Below are 15996 nucleotides of genomic sequence, written 5' to 3' on the forward strand. Positions count from 1 at the left end.
TCTGGATTACCAGTCCAGTAACATTTGATATAACTTCTCTGCTTTTCTATTCTATTCCTCTGGGAAATGAACCCCAGTGTTTTGTTTGCTTTCTCGTGGCTTTATTATCATGCTTCACTACTTTCACAATGCAACAGGAAGTTTATCAGATATATTCAGATGGATACAGTAAAACCAACGTGGTCTGCGGGAACAAAAGGAAATCATCATCCCAACGTGTCTGCAATCCAGAGCTAATCCCACTGCCCAGCTCTCATTCTGTATCCTCCTCTGTTTCAACTATTTTCTATGGATGCCCATCATTATCACAAAGGCAAAAGTACCTGTTCTTCACAAAGCACTGATAGTGAGTCTCATGGGAAGTTAACTTTCCTTTTCTTTCTTAGAATTTCAAGTCATTGCCAAGAAACACATGACCACATGGAGAAAACAAGTGATAGAAATCGAGCTGATTTGGAGAAAAACTAAAACAGTGTGCATTAAATTGGGCATTTACCATAGTTAAATGTCCCTTGCTACAGGAGTGTAATCAGACAGAATTTGACACTAAGCCACATAAAGAGATATTAAGACAGGTGACCAAAAATATTGGTCAAAGATGTCAGTTTCAAAGAGTGTCTTAAAGGAGTACGGAGTGAGGTGGTGAGGTTTAGGGAGGGAATTCCAAAGAATCAAAAAGGAAAATTGTCAAAGAGGTGTGCCTTGAGTCACTTCCACTTTCCCCTCCCAAAATTTGTGCTACAGACACTCGGTCAATCTTCTGAGTGACAACAAAGACTCACTGAGCACTCTTCACCTTGTGGTCTAGGAATGACGCTGTGGGAAGCTATGCTGGAAGGTAGTCTGGTTATAAATGAGGCTACATTACTGTAACAATGATTCTCTGTCCCGAGCTCCCTTTAAAGGAAGGTTTGCACTCACCAGGACCAGACGATTGAGAACGTTCCCACAGAAATCTACATATTTCCTGTCCCCATATCACTGAACGGGATGGGCAGATTGTCCTTGGACAATGACTAGTATTGCCCAATCTTGACCATTATTTGTCCAGCCTCTCTACTTTGACCCTCTTGGCACCAGTGGATCAACTGTTGGCAAGGCTTAGTTCCAATATAGCCCTTTAGATCACAGAGGCACTCAAGCCTTAACACCATTATTAAGGTTGTAGTTGAGAAGGATATAGAAATTTGATTAGTATCATTGGATTATCTTGAAACCGACTGGGAGAGGACAGGAGATGCCATCCTTCGCATGAGGCGTTAAACCAAGGCCCCATCTGCTCTCTCAGGTGGACTTAAAAGATCCCATGGCACTATTTGAAGAAAAGGAGGGGAGTTGTCCCAGTGTTTTGGCCAACATTTACCCCTCAACCAAAACTTAAAAAACATGATCTGGCCATTTATCTCAATGCTGTTTGTGGGAGCTTGCTGTGCTCATGCTAGCTGCTGTGTTTCCCTACAACAGTGACTACACTTCAAAAATATTTAATTGGCTGTGAAGCACTTTGGGATGTCCTGAGATCAGGAAAGGCGCTATATAAATGCATGTGTTTCTTCCTTTCGCGTTGTATTGTGCCAATAGCTCCCCCCAGGTTGCCTTGGAGATACTTGCCTCCACACCCATTAAAGCTGTGACAATTATTGAATGCCACAATGGTTTATCACAAATCTTAATTGGGCAGAGCCCAATGTTAAATGCTCATTTGCGTTATAATAACTTACTCACTTCATCTGCAGTATTATGAAACAGAAATACAGAGAGGTTACACAACATAAAGGACATTCTCAACCTTAAAGGATCACATACTCCTATAATTAGACTGTATGCCCTCCTCCTCCTTGACCTCTCTGTCCCTGGACACTGCTTATCATAGAATCATAGAATGGTTACAGCACAGAAGGAGACTATTTTCCCCATCTTGTACAGAACCTGCATGGACAAGAGCAACGCACCTAGTCCCGCTCTCCTGCCTTTTCACCATAGCCCAGTATTTTTTTTTTCCTCTTTAGATAATTATCCAGTTCTCTTCTGAAGGCCTCAATTGAAACTGCCTCCACCACACTCTCAGGCAGCACATTCCAGATCCTAAACACTCACTGTGTGAACCAGTTTTGTCCCATGTCACTGTTGCTTCTTTTGCCAATCACCTTAGATCAGTATCGTCTGGTTCTAGATCTTTCCACCAATGGGAGCAATTTATCCTTATCTACTCTGTTCAGAACCCTCATGATTCTGAACATCTCTATCAAATCTACATTTAATCTTCTCTTCTCCAAGGAGAACAGCCCCAGCTTCTCCAAATTATCCACTTTACTGAAGTTCTTTAACACTGGAACCATTCTTGTGAATCTTTTCTGCACCCTCACTAATGACTTACCATCCTTCCTAAAGGCTTATTCAAAACTCCCACTCTTCACTATTGAATGCTGTTCATTCCGACACTACAAACTACAATCAGCTTGCCTCTCAAATGGGTAAATTTATGTTTTTACTACTGCTCTCGATTCTAGTAGTAAAGTGAAATCAAGTTGATAATTGAAAACAACAATTCACATTTAATTTGATATCTTTGCAAAAGTAATCTCCCAGCAGACACCAGCTTAATTTTGTAAAGTTGCCATTATTCTTCTTCCTGAACCTTAGTAAAACATAAACTGATGAGACAACAGGAATAATCATTTTCCACATTCCCCAGCTGTAACTGGCAAACTTTGGTTCAGGCTGAAGTCTTAATCCGTTCAAAGCACTGAATTGAATTTTTCTTTAAATTTTTCTGTCCTTCTCAAGACAAAAAAAAAACTGATGATGTATGAATTCCTGTTTTAAAATTAAGTTTATTTGTACAAAATTATATTCCGTATACCAGTATTTGCAGGGATATGGGAAGGGGTGGGTGGGGGGGGGGGGGGTGGTGGTGAGACTAATTGGATAGCTCTTGCAAAGAGCTGGCACGAACATGATAGCTCGAATGGCCTCCTTCTGTGCTGTAAGATTCTATGATTGCTCTCCTCTAAATTTTCCTCCCAAAATTATTGCACCTTGCTGCCTTCTACAGACTCATAAAAAAAACTTATTTTGGACCATGCATTTGGTGTCCTCCCTTAGTTTTCCTCCTCAGCATCAAATTTGTTCTAACTTGTTAAGTACCTAGAAACATCTTCTTTACATGAGGAGCTGCGTATAAATGTTGTCACTTCGTCCTTCACTGAGGTTAAAATAAAGGTCATTTTCATGAAGACATACGAACATACGAATTAGGAGCAGGAGTAGGCGACTCGGCCCTTCGAGCCTGCTCCACCATTCAATAAGTTCATGGCTGAACTGATTTCTCCACATTACCACCTACCCCCGATAACCTTTCACCCCCTTGCTCATCAAGAATCGATCTACCTCTGCCTTAAACATATTCAAAGACTCTGCTTCCACCGCCTTTTGAGGAAGAGAATTACAAAGACTCATTACCCTTATAAAACTAAATAAAAATACACAACTGATCCCAATGTTTCTGGCTCAAGGGAAGAATAAAGTTGCATTTATTCAGTACCTCTAACAAGCTCGGGACTCTATTACCAATGAAGTACTTTTGAAGTGTGGTCATTGGTGTAATGTAGGAAACCTGGCAGGCAAATTATGTACATCAGGGTCCCAATACAGCAATGTGATAATGACCAGATAATCTGCTTATAGTGATGTTGGTTCAGGGATAAATATTGGCCAGAACATCAGGTAGGACTCCCCTGTTCTTCTTTGGAATAGTGGCATGGGATCTTTTATGTCCAACTGACAGACAGGCCTTGGTTTAACGCCTCATTCCAAAAGGCGGCACTTCTAGCAGTGTAGCACTCCCTTAGTACGGCACAGTGGCGCAGTGGTTAGCACTGCAGCCTCACAGCTCCAGGGACCCGGGTTCAATTCTGGGTACTGCCTGTGTGGAGTTTGCAAGTTCTCCCTGTGTCTGCGTGGGTTTTCTCCGGGTGCTCCGGTTTCCTCCCACAAGCCAAAAGACTTGCAGGTTGATAGGTAAGTTGGCCATTATAAATTGTCACTAGTATAGGTAGGTGGTAGGGAAATATAGGGACAGGTGGGGATGTTTGGTAGGAATATGGGATTCGTGTAGGATTAGTATAAATGGGTGGTTGATGGTCGGCACAGACTCGGTGGGCTGAAGGGCATGTTTCAGTGCTGTATCTCTAATCTAATCATAATCTAATATCAGCCTAGATTATTGTGCTCAAGTCTCTGGAATGGGACTATGAATCCACAACCTTCTGATCAGAGGTGAGAGTGTTCCCCACTGATCTACATCCAGCAGCAACTTCAGGCAGGCTTCGGGTAAGGACAGGAGGGGGCTTGAATATGACATTTTCTGTCCCCTCCACCACCTCCATCTACCCAGTGCCAAACACACTCACAATCCAGGTTCACATATGTAGATTAGATTAGATTAGAGATACAGCACTGAAACAGGCCCTTCGGCCCTCCGAGTCTGTGCCGAACATCAACCACCCATTTATACTAATCCTACACTAATCCCATATTCCTACCAAACATCCCCATCTGTCCCTATATTTCCCTACCACCTACCTATACTAGTGACAATTTTTATAATGGCCAATTTACCTACCAACCTGCAAGTCTTTTGGCTTGTGGGAGGAAACCGGAGCACCCGGAGAAAACCCACGCAGACACAGGGAGAACTTGCAAACTCCACACAGGCAGTGCCCAGAATCGAACCCGGGTCCCTGGAGCTGTGAGGCTGCGGTGCTAACCACTGCGCCACTGTGCCAATGTAGAAGCAGTCACATGGGTGCAGGCAACAAAAGACAAGTGCTTGGAACCATGCCCAGCCTAAATCAACAGCCTCAGGAGGTTGAGATGAAGGAGATAAATACTTGCAAGAAAAAGATAAGCTGTTGCAATATTTACGTGAGTGACTGAGTGCAATCCATTAAAGGGAAATCTATGTTGAAATCTTGAGCCAAGACGGTAATATATTTACCAATTTCAGTTGCTGTTTCACTCACTTAGCTATTGTGAAAAGTTCTGGGTAAATGTTTATCATTCATTCACTATTTCTGATATTGTGTTTTATTTCGTCTCCCATACTGGATATGCTACACACTAGCAAAGCAACATGTCCCCTGGCCATGTAATTATTCAGCAACGGAATTAGGACAGGCACCAACTCAAAGGCGATGTTGTCGAGCAATGGTCTCCTTTTCTGTTGAGTTTTGACAGAGTAATGAAAACCCGTTTGAAAGATATAGAACATAGAACAGTACAGCACAGTACAGGCCCTTCGGCCCACGATGTTGTGCCGAACCTTTAACCTACTCTAAGATCAAACTACCTACCTACCCTTCATTCTACTATCATCCATGTACCTATCCAAGAGTCGTTTAAATGTCCCTAATGTATCTGCTTCTACTACCACCGCTGGCAGTGCATTCCACGCACCCACCACTCTCTGTGTAAAGAACCTACCTCTGACATCTCCCCGAAACCTTCCTCCAATCACTTTAAAATTATGCCCCCTGGTGATAGCCCTTTCCACCCTGGGAAAAAGTCTCTGACTATCCACTCTATCTATGCCTCTCATCATCTTGTACCCCTCTATCAAGTCACCTCTCATCCTTCTTCGCTCCAATGAGAAAAGCCCTAGCTCCCTCAATCTTTCTTCGTAAGACATGCCCTCCAGTCCAGGCAGCATCCTGGTAAATCTCCTCTGCACCCTCTCTAAAGCTTCCACATCCTTCCTATAATGAGGTGACCAGAACCGAACACAATATTCCAAGTGTGGTCGAACCAGGGCCTTATAGAGCTGCAGCATAACCTCGCGGCTCTTAAACTCAATCCCCCTGTTAATGAAAGCCAACACACCATACGCCTTCTTAACAACCCTATCAACTTGGGCGGCAACTTTGAGCGATCTACGGACATGGACCCCAAGATCCCTCTGTTCCTCCACACTACCAAGAATCCTGTCTTTAAGCCTGTATTCTGCATTCAAATTCGACCTTCCAAAATGAATCACTTCAGACTTTTCCAGGTTGAACTCCATCTGCCACTTCTCAGCCCAGCTCTGCATCCTGTCAATGTCCCGTTGCAACCTACAACAGCCTTCAACACTATCCACAACTCCAGCAATCTTCGTGTCATCGGCAAACTTGCTAACCCAGCCTTCCACTTCCTCATCCAAGTCATTTATAAAAATCACAAAGAGCAGAGGTCCCAGAACAGATCCCTGCGGAACACCACTGGTCACCGAGCTCCATGCTGACTACTTTCCATCTACTACCACCCTCTGACTTCTATGGGCCAGCCAATTTTGTATCCAGACAGCCAACTTTCCCTGGATCCCATGCCTCCTTACTTTCTGAATGAGCCTACCATGGGGAACCTTATCAAACGCCTCGATGTATGGCACCTTTCACGACCTCAGGGTGGCCCAAACTGCTTTACAGCCAAAGAAGTACTTTCGCAGTGTAGGCAGTGTTGTAATGTAATGTGATGTCCCGGCTGCCATTGTATCTACCAGCTGATGGGGTCAGTCAGTCAGTCAGCTGGGCCGTACAAGGCAGGCGGAAGGTGGCAGAGTCCATCCTAGGCCTACGCTGTGCTGGTGGATCTCACCCAGCTTCACCAACCCTGGGTTAGGAACGAGAAGAAATAAAATCGACCAGATTGCTGTACTGTAATCCCTGTTGGAACTGCATAAAGACACTGGGTGAGGATTCATCTACCATTTTACCCATGCACAACCTGTCAGCACTCACTGTCAAAGCTCACACATAAATAAATAATGGATGATGACTGGGGGGCTGTCAGCCAGTGTATGTGCGATTATGCAGGGTTTAATAGGAACATAGGTGCAGAACCAGGCCACTCAGTCCCTCAAGCCAGTTCCACCATTTAATGAGATCATGGCTGATCTGTAGCCTAACAGCCATCGGCCCACATTGACTCGACATCCCTTAATACCCTTGGCTATCAAAACTCGAATGCTCTCAGATTCAAAACTACTAATTGAGCTAGCATCGACTGCTTTTTCAGGGAGAGAGTTGCACCCTTCTATCACCCTTTGTGATGAAGTGTTTCTTAATTTCTGATGTTTTCCGAAGGGGAGCAGGAAGGAAATTGGCTGGTTGAAAAACAAGTCGTCACAGATCAACATTCTTCATCTCCATCAGAGATAGGCAATGAAGAGCGTAAACAGGAAAATCTCAACGCAGTTTTCTGCATATTTTCCTTGTGTAAGCAAATTGACTGACGTTGGCAGTTGCTGCAATAAGGATACTGTTTACTAGAAGTATTAACTTCCTGCCAGCAGCTCTTCTTGAAAGTTCCTTTTTTTAAATGCCTCTTCTTTTTCTTCCCATCTCAGTTAAATTAATCTGCTGCATCCTTGTTGCGGGGATAGGATGGAACAGGCGTGCATGAGAATCTTGTCGGGGAGCAATTTGTGTTTGATGCTCTGTTGCAGCACTTTGATGGAAAACACCAACCAGAATGACGTGAAGTTTACATCACAGAAACAGGCCATTCGGCCCAACTAATCTATGCTGGTATTAATGCCCCTTCCGCCCCTTGAACCACCCCCACCCTAGCAGAAGACTGAAGATCATGAGTTCCCATTCCTCAAAAAATAAAGACATGCATTTATATTGCAACATTCACAACCACCAGATGTCTCAAAGCGCTTTAGAGGGATGAAGTATTTTGAAGTATAGTCACTGTTGTGATGTAGGAAACACAGCAGCCAATTTGCCCAGCAAGATCCCACAAAAAGGAATGTGATAATGACCAGATAATCTGTTTTAGTGATAGTGATTGAGAGATAAGCATTGGCCAGGATATCAGGGGTAGCTGCCCCGTTCTTCTTTGAAATAGTACCATAGGGTCTTTTAGATGGCAGATAGGCCCTTGAGTCGACATTTCATCTGAAAGGCAGCACCCCATCGCTACTGCACTACAGCAGCAGCCTAGATGCTGTGCTAAAGGTCTAGAGTGGGACTTGAACCCACAATCTTCGAACACCAAGGCATAAGTACTACCCACTGCGCCATAGCTGACACCCTCTTTCATTTGCTACCAAATCCTCACCCTTCCCTCTTGAAGGATCTGGTTAGACATGTGCTGATTGCCCTCAGGGAAATACCCAAGGGGCTACTGGGACCCAAGATAATGAATACTGCTTGGCTATCCACTCGTGAAAGGTATTGTAACTGAGACTAATCCTATCCTCAACCCACATCTGCAAGCCACTCTCCACTGAGGGAGTCAAGGGCAGCAGTCAGGTGTAGTGCCCTTATTCATTATTTCAAAGTGTGCTACATCACAGTGTCACACACGAATTGTACACTGACAACACTTGAACGCTCACAGTTCACACTCACGGGGCTGAAAATTCACATTGGGAGTGGGAAATGGAAGTCGGGACTGTTTCCAGGTGCCGAACCCACCCTCCAGGGGAAGTAGATTAAACTCACAATTTTTGCGGGGCATCCCCTTAATTGGATTGGAGTCAAGTTCGACAGCCAATTCGAGGCCACAGAGGGCGGGAGCGGAGGTGGGACTGATTTAAGCACCCCTGCAGTAATGGCTGCCGTTTCAATCCTGAGGAAACAAACAGAAGAGTTCCGGTGAACCTTGGAGAGGACTGCCGTGTGCAATGATGTCAATGGAAAGTCGGAGACTTGGCCCCTGGGGCAGGGCGGGGCAGGGCGGGGCAGCCCCCACCCACCCACCCTAGTTCTCGGATAACAACCTATGATGGAGAGGAAGGGGGGGGGTCCTCTTCCCGGAAGGTGGCAGGTGGAAGCCACCCACCCAGACTAAACAGGCCCGTGTTGAGATAGTTGCCACTGTCAGCTGCAGATGTGTAATCAGACTAATCTGGATTCAGTGCCATAAAAGGTTCAATGACCTCATACGTTCTGGCAAGGTGAGTCCAACCCACCAACCGTTAGGACAGGCCTCTGGGCTTACACCCTCCAGCAGACACACCACTTGACGAATCTCAAGGTGCATGCTGCTCATGAACAGGGGAGGGTGTGTGTGCCCAGGGCCCTTACTCAGCCCTCAGAATGGACGTAGGTTCTCAACAACAGCACTATCACCACTGAAGCATGCAGCTTCTAATGGATAAGGGCAGATGCTGCCATTGACCATGGAGGACGGAAGTGCCTTATCTCACTCCCTTTTGCCCTTGCAGGAGAAACAGGCACATAATTCCCGGGAAAGGGTGCTGACTGGCAGTTCAGTACCATACTACCGGAGAATAACACCAATGGAAGATTGAGCAATGGAGATAGCCAGGATTTTGGACGAGGAAGAAGTCGGGCTTGGTGAGACAGGATCCCTGGTGCAGATGGTGACTACAGAGGGTGAAGCCCTTATTAAGATGAGGACTGCAGTGAACACCACCTCATCTGGTAACATGCCAAGTTGCATTGCGTAGCCTCAGCACTGCAATGGCTTCTGTTCTCCTAGGTCGATTGTCATGATCTCTTTTTGTGTCTCCCATGGGTGCAGGTGTCCACCCGACAACACCCTCTCACTCTCCCTCCACAGTCCCAGAGGAGCCTCATGAAACCGAGGAAGCACTGTCAACAACAACAACTTATATTTATACAGTGCCTGAAACGTAATAAAATGTCCCAAGGTGCTTCACAGAACATTGTAAAACAAGACACCAAGCCACAAAAGAGGATATTAGGTCAGATGACAAAAAGCTGGGTCAAAGAGGTAGGTTTGAAGGAGTGTCTTGAAGCTAGGTGGAAAGGCTGAGAAGTGTAAGAAGGGAATTTCAGAGCTTGGGGCCTAGGCAACTGAAGGCATGGCCACATTCATCGCATCCTGATGAGACCGTTGCACCCTGCGCTGTGCCCAGCCACCTCCTTGTGCAGCTGGGGCATCTCAGTGCCCTGCAGCCTCTCACTCTGCCTCCACATCCTCCTCCTCTCCAACCTTCTGCTCCTCCTCTTCCTCCAATGAGCTGTCTCATTCCGGGGTCCCACCGTCCTCATGGTCCACACCTCTCTGGGGGGGCCATGATATGGAGAACGCAGCAGACCACCACAATGACCGAGACCCTTGCAGGAGGGTATTGGAGGGCACCACCCAACTGGGCCAGGCACTGGAACCACATCTTCAGAAGCCCGATGGCCTGCTCAATGGTTGTCCTAGTGAGCAGATGGCTTCTGTTGAATCGCCTCTTTGTGCCTCTGCCTCGGGTTCTGATAGAGGTTTGAGTAGCCATCTCTTCAAGGGATATCCCTTGTCCCCTAGAATCCATCCAAACACTTTGGGGTTTGGAGTGAAGATCTGCAGCAGCCTAGACTGGCGGAGGATGATGGAGTCATGGCAGCTGCCAGGAAATTGAGGGACAAAGCTCTTGTTGTGGTCACAGGCCAGCTGAACATTGGTGGAATGGAAGCCCTTCCTGTTGATGAATCTGACTGGATGGTCACTGAGTGCCTTGATGGCCACATGGGTGCAACCAATGATTTCCTGCACCTGGGGGAATCAAGCGATGGTGGCGAAACCCACTGCCCTCTGTGCCTGCGAGGCCGTGTCTGTCATTAGATTATTAGATTAGATTAGAGATACAGCACTGAAACAGGCCCTTCGGCCCACCGAGTCTGTGCCGAACATCAACCACCCATTTATACTAATCCTACACTAATCCCCTATTCTTACCAAACATCCCCACCTGTCCCTATATTTCCCTACCACCTACCTATACTAGTGACAATTTATAATGGCCAATTTACCTATCAACCTGCAAGTCTTTTGGCTTGTGGGAGGAAACCGGAGCACCCGGAGAAAACCCACGCAGACACAGGGAGAACTTGCAAACTCCACACAGGCAGTACCCGGAATCGAACCCGGGTCCCTGGAGCTGTGAGGCTGCGGTGCTAACCACTGCGCCACTGTGCCGCCCATTCATTTAAATGAATGTTTGTCCAGCTCTGGCAGATAGGGTATCAGTGCAGTGAGATGCAGTGGTGGATAGCTGTTTGTGAGATGTCCACTATAGATCCATGGAAGGAGCCAGAGTCAAAGAAGTTCAAGGCCACAATGACCCTGACAACTACTGGCAGGCCATGGCAAGCAGTGCTGTGAGGTGCGAGGTCTTTGGCGACGAGGGCAGAGATGCCTATGACCATCTGCCTGGAGACTTGCAGTCTCCTGCGACACTGGGTTTCAGTCATCTCCAAGTAGCTCCTTCTTCGGCAATAGATCCTATGCAAAGGGGATGGCCTCCATATCCTACTTGTCCCTCGTCCCTCTCCTCTGCCCTCCTGATGCCCAGGGCTCTGTCCTTCCTGCAGAGGGTGTTGGCTCCTCATCTCCACTGGGCCCAAAATCTGAGAGTCGTGCCCCCCCCATTGCCAGCTGCAGCCTTCCTTATGCTCAGCTGGGTGCCCAATTGTCCTTCGCAGCCTTTCCCCTGCTCTTCTGCCCCCACAGTGCCAAGAGGGTGATGACCCCCTGCATTGCCCTAGCACTGACTGCCTCCTCTCCCTGCAGTGCCAATGACCTAGCCCCCTCTGCACTGTTGCAGCTTCTATGGCTCCAGGTGATTCCTTGGGGCGGACCCGACTGGTTTCCTGCTCTGTTCCCGTCTTCTTTCACCTGGCTTGCCCAGACAGTGCGTGTCGCTGTGCACCCCCGTGAACCTCTCAACTTTCCCCGTTAACAAGTTCTTACGAGCTCTGCAAGCACCTTAATTTGGCCTTATTTGGGGATCGGGCAGGATCGCAGTCCGAACCTTCCCCACCCTAGTGAACATTGCTGACACTAGGAATGGCATTGAAAAACCTGGCTGACAGCAGTATTTTCAGGCCCCGTCTGCCTCTGTTCCCGACATCAGAGAGCCTGATAATTCAGCCCACGCTATCACATGCATTTATTTATTTAGAGATACAGCACTGAAACAGGCCCTTCGGCCCACCAAGTCGGTGCCGACCAACAACCACCCATTTATACTAATCCTACATTAATCCCATATTCCCTACCACATCCCCACCATTCTCCTACCACCGACCTACACTAGGGGCAATTTACAATGGCCAACTTACCTATTTACATTGTACACAATTAAAGTGTGCTATAGAAATTTTGCACTCAAATTGCCCATTCATGGGACACCTTTGCTTGTGCAGCAATGTACACACTCATTGTGCACACTGAATCGAACACACATGGTGCACACTCACCATGCACAGGCAAGGTTCACACCCACTGTGATTTTTTTTTTTATTCATTCATGGGATGTCGGCGTCACTGGCCAGGCCAGCATTTATTGCCCATCCCTAAATGCCCTTGAGAAGGTGGTGGTGAGCTGCCTTCTTGAACCGCTGCAGTCCATTTGGGGTAGGTACACCCACAGTGCTGTTAGGAAGGGAGTTCCAGGATTTTGACCCAGCGACAGTGAAGGAATGGCGATATAGTTCCAAGTCAGGATGGTGTGTGACTTGGAGGGGAACTTGCAGATGGTGGTGTTCCCATGTATTTGCTGCCCTTGTCCTTCTAGTTGGTAGAGGTCGCAGGTTTGGAAGGTGCTGTCGAAGGAGCATTTCTGCAGTGCATCTTGTAGATGGTACACACTGCTGCCACTGTGCGCCGGTGATAGAGGAAGTGAATGTTTGTAGATGGGGTGCCAATCAAGCGGGCTGCTTTGTCCTGAATGGTGTCGAGCTTCTTGAGTGTTGTTGGAGCTGCACCCATCCAGACAAGTGGAGAGTATTCCATCACACTCCTGACTTGTGCCTTGTAGATGGTGGACAGGCTTAGGGGAGTCAGGAGGTGAGTTACTCGCCTCAGGATTCCTAGCCTCTGACCTGCTCTTGTAGCCACGGTATTTATATGGCTACTCCAGTTCAGTTTCTGGTCAATGGTAACCCCTAGGATGTTGATAGTGGGGGATTCAGTGATGGTAATGTCATTGAATGTCAAGGGAAGATGGTTAGATTCTCTCTTGTTGGAGATGGTCATTGCCTGGCACTTGTGTGGCGCGAATGTTACTTGCCACTTATCAGCCCAAGCCTGGATATTGTCCAGGTCTTGCTGCAATTCTACACGGACTGCTTCAGTATCTGAGGAGTAACGAATGGAGCTGAACATTGTGCACTCATCTGCAAACATCCCCACTTCTGACCTTATGATTGAAGGAAGGTCATTGATGAAGCAGCTGAAGATGGTTGGGCCTAGGACACTACCCAGAGGAACTCCTGCAGTGATGTCCTGGAGCTGAGATGATTGACCTCAAACAACCACAACCATCTTCCTTTGCACTAGGTATGACTCCAGCCAGCGGAGGGGTTTCCCCCTGATTCCCATTGACGTCAGTTTTGCTAGGGCTCCTTGATGCCATACTCGGTCAAATGCTGCCTTGATGTCAAGGGCAGTCACTCTCACCTCACCTCTTGAGTTCAGCTCTTTTGTCCATGTTTGAACCAAGGCTGTAATGAGGTCAGGAGCTGAGTGGCCCTGGTGGAAACCAAACTGAGCGTCACCGAGCAGGTTATTGCTAAGCAAGTGCTGCTTGATGGCACTGTTGATGATACCTTCCATCACTTTACTGATGATAGAGAGTAGCTGATGGGGCGGTAATTGGCCGGGTTGGGTTTGTCCTGCTTTTTGTGTACAGGACATTCCTGGGCAATTTTCCACATTGCAGGGTAGATGCCAGTGTTGTAGCTGTACTGGAACAGCTTGGCTAGGGGTGCAGCAAGTTCTGGAGCACAGGCCTTCAGTACTATTGCCGGAATATTGTCAGGGCCCATAGATTTTGCAGTATCCAGTGCCTTCAGTCGTTTCTTGATATCACGTGGAGTGAATCGAATTGGCTGAAGACTGGCATCTATGATGCTGGGGACTTCAGGAGGAGGCCAAGATGGGTCATCAACTTTGCATTTCTGGCTGAAGATTGTTGCAAATGCTTCAGCCTTATCTTTCACACTGATGTGCTGGGCTCCCCCATCATTGAGGATGGGGATATTTGTGGAGCCACCTCCTCCAGTTAGTTGTTTCATTGTCCACCACCATTCACGGCAGGATGTAGCAACACTGCAGAGTTTAGATCTGATCCGTTGGTTATGGGATCGTTTAGCTCTGTCTATCGCATGTTGCTTACGCAGTTTGGCATGCAAGTAGTCCTGGGTTGTAGCTTCACCAGGTTGACACCTCATTTTGAGGTATGCCTGGTGCTGCTCCTGGCATGCCCTCCTGCACTCTTCATTGAACCAGGGTTGATCTCCTGGCTTGTTGGTAATGGTAGAGTGGGGGATATGCTGGGCCATGAGGTTACAGATTGTGGTTGAGTACACACACAGATTACACAATCGCACTACACAATGTACTCTCACATACACACACCGTGCAATCTCACCATGCACGCTCGTGTGTTCATATTTCCACTTTACACTCACCATGTACACTTACATTTCATTCCATCACAGGGACACAGTTTCCATAAGCTCTGCCAGAATGAAATCCTCGAAACAGAATAAATCCCCATTTAAACGTGACCCCCATGATCTGGTGCTCGACTGCTACCAACCTTCTGAACTAACCTCCAGGAGCATGAGGACATTTCACTGATGACACTCCTAGTATTTTTCCACCTCCCTGGTTTCCGCTTTGCAACTCTCCACAATGGAGCAACTCAGCGGAATTGGCAGACCCCTGTGCTCTGTAGAAAGAAAGAGGATGTTCCAAAAGCCATTTACAGTCAACAAAGTACTTTTTGAAACGCAGTTGTAATGTAGGAAATGCAGCAGCCAATTTGCGCACAGCAAGCTCTCACAAACAGTAATGTGATAATGACCAGAAAATCTGACTTTTAGTGATGCTGGCTGAGGGATAAATATTAGCCAGAAAGAGCTCCCCTGGTCTTTTATGGAAAAGAATCAGGGGATCTTTTACAACCACCTCAGAGAGCAGACAGGGTCATGGCTTAATTCTGACAGACAGCACCCCTGACAGTGCAGCACTCCCTCTGTATTACACTGGGTCTGAACCATAGAAACGTTATGGCACAGAAAGAGGCCATTCAGCCCATTGTGTCTACGCTGGCTGAAAAAACTAGCCACCCAATCTAATCCCTCCTTCCAGCACCTGGTTCGTAGCATTGCAGGTTACAGCACTTCAGGTGCAGGTCCAGGTAACTTTTAAATGAGTTGAGGGTTTCTGCCTCCACCACTGATCTGGGCAGTGAATTCCAGCCACCCACCACCCTCTGGGTGAAAAAGTTTTTCCTCATGTCTCCTCTATTCCTTTTACCAATCACCTTAAATCTGTGCCCTCTGGTAATTGACCTCTTAGCTAGGGGAAACAGGTCCTTCCTGTCTACTCTATCTAGGCCCCTCATAATTTTGTACACCTCAATTAAGTCACCCCTCAGCCTCCTCTGTTCTAAGGAAAACAACCCTAGCCTATCCAATCTTTCCTCATAGCTGCAACTTTTAAGTCCTGGCAACATTCTTGTAAATCTCCTCTGTACTCTCTCCAGAGCAATTATGTCCTTCCTGTAATGTGGTGACCAGAACTGTACGCAATACTCCAGCTGTGGTCTAACCAGCATTTTACACAGTTCCAGCATTACATCCTGCTTTTGTATTCTATACCTCAGCCAGTAAAGGAAAGCATTCCATATGCCTTCTTCACCACTTTATCTACCTGTCCTGCCACCTTCAGGGACCTGTGGACATGCACTCCAAGGTCTCTCACTTCCTCTACCCCTCTCAATATCCTTCCGTTTATTGTCTGTTCCCTTGCTTTGTTTGCCTTCCACAAATGCATTACCTAACACTTCTCCAGACTGAATTCCATTTGCCACTTTTCCGCCCACTCAACCAAACCATTGTTATCATTCTGAAGTCTACAGCTATCCTCTTCATTATTAACTACATGACCAATTTTTGTGTCATCTGCAAATTTCCCAATCATGCCTCCCACATTTAAGTCCCAATTATTAATATATACCGC

The 15996-nt window shown here is 46.9% G+C and overlaps 1 long non-coding RNA gene across 1 annotated transcript in view; it reads right to left on the reverse strand.

The window, feature by feature from the left end:
* LOC137351580 (uncharacterized) overlaps positions 1–15996 on the reverse strand; it is a 57135-nt gene that overhangs the window by 37781 nt on the left and 3358 nt on the right. The window lies entirely within an intron of this gene.

This window comes from Heterodontus francisci, chromosome 36, assembly GCF_036365525.1.
Source record: "Heterodontus francisci isolate sHetFra1 chromosome 36, sHetFra1.hap1, whole genome shotgun sequence".
NCBI classification, from domain to species: domain Eukaryota; kingdom Metazoa; phylum Chordata; class Chondrichthyes; order Heterodontiformes; family Heterodontidae; genus Heterodontus; species Heterodontus francisci.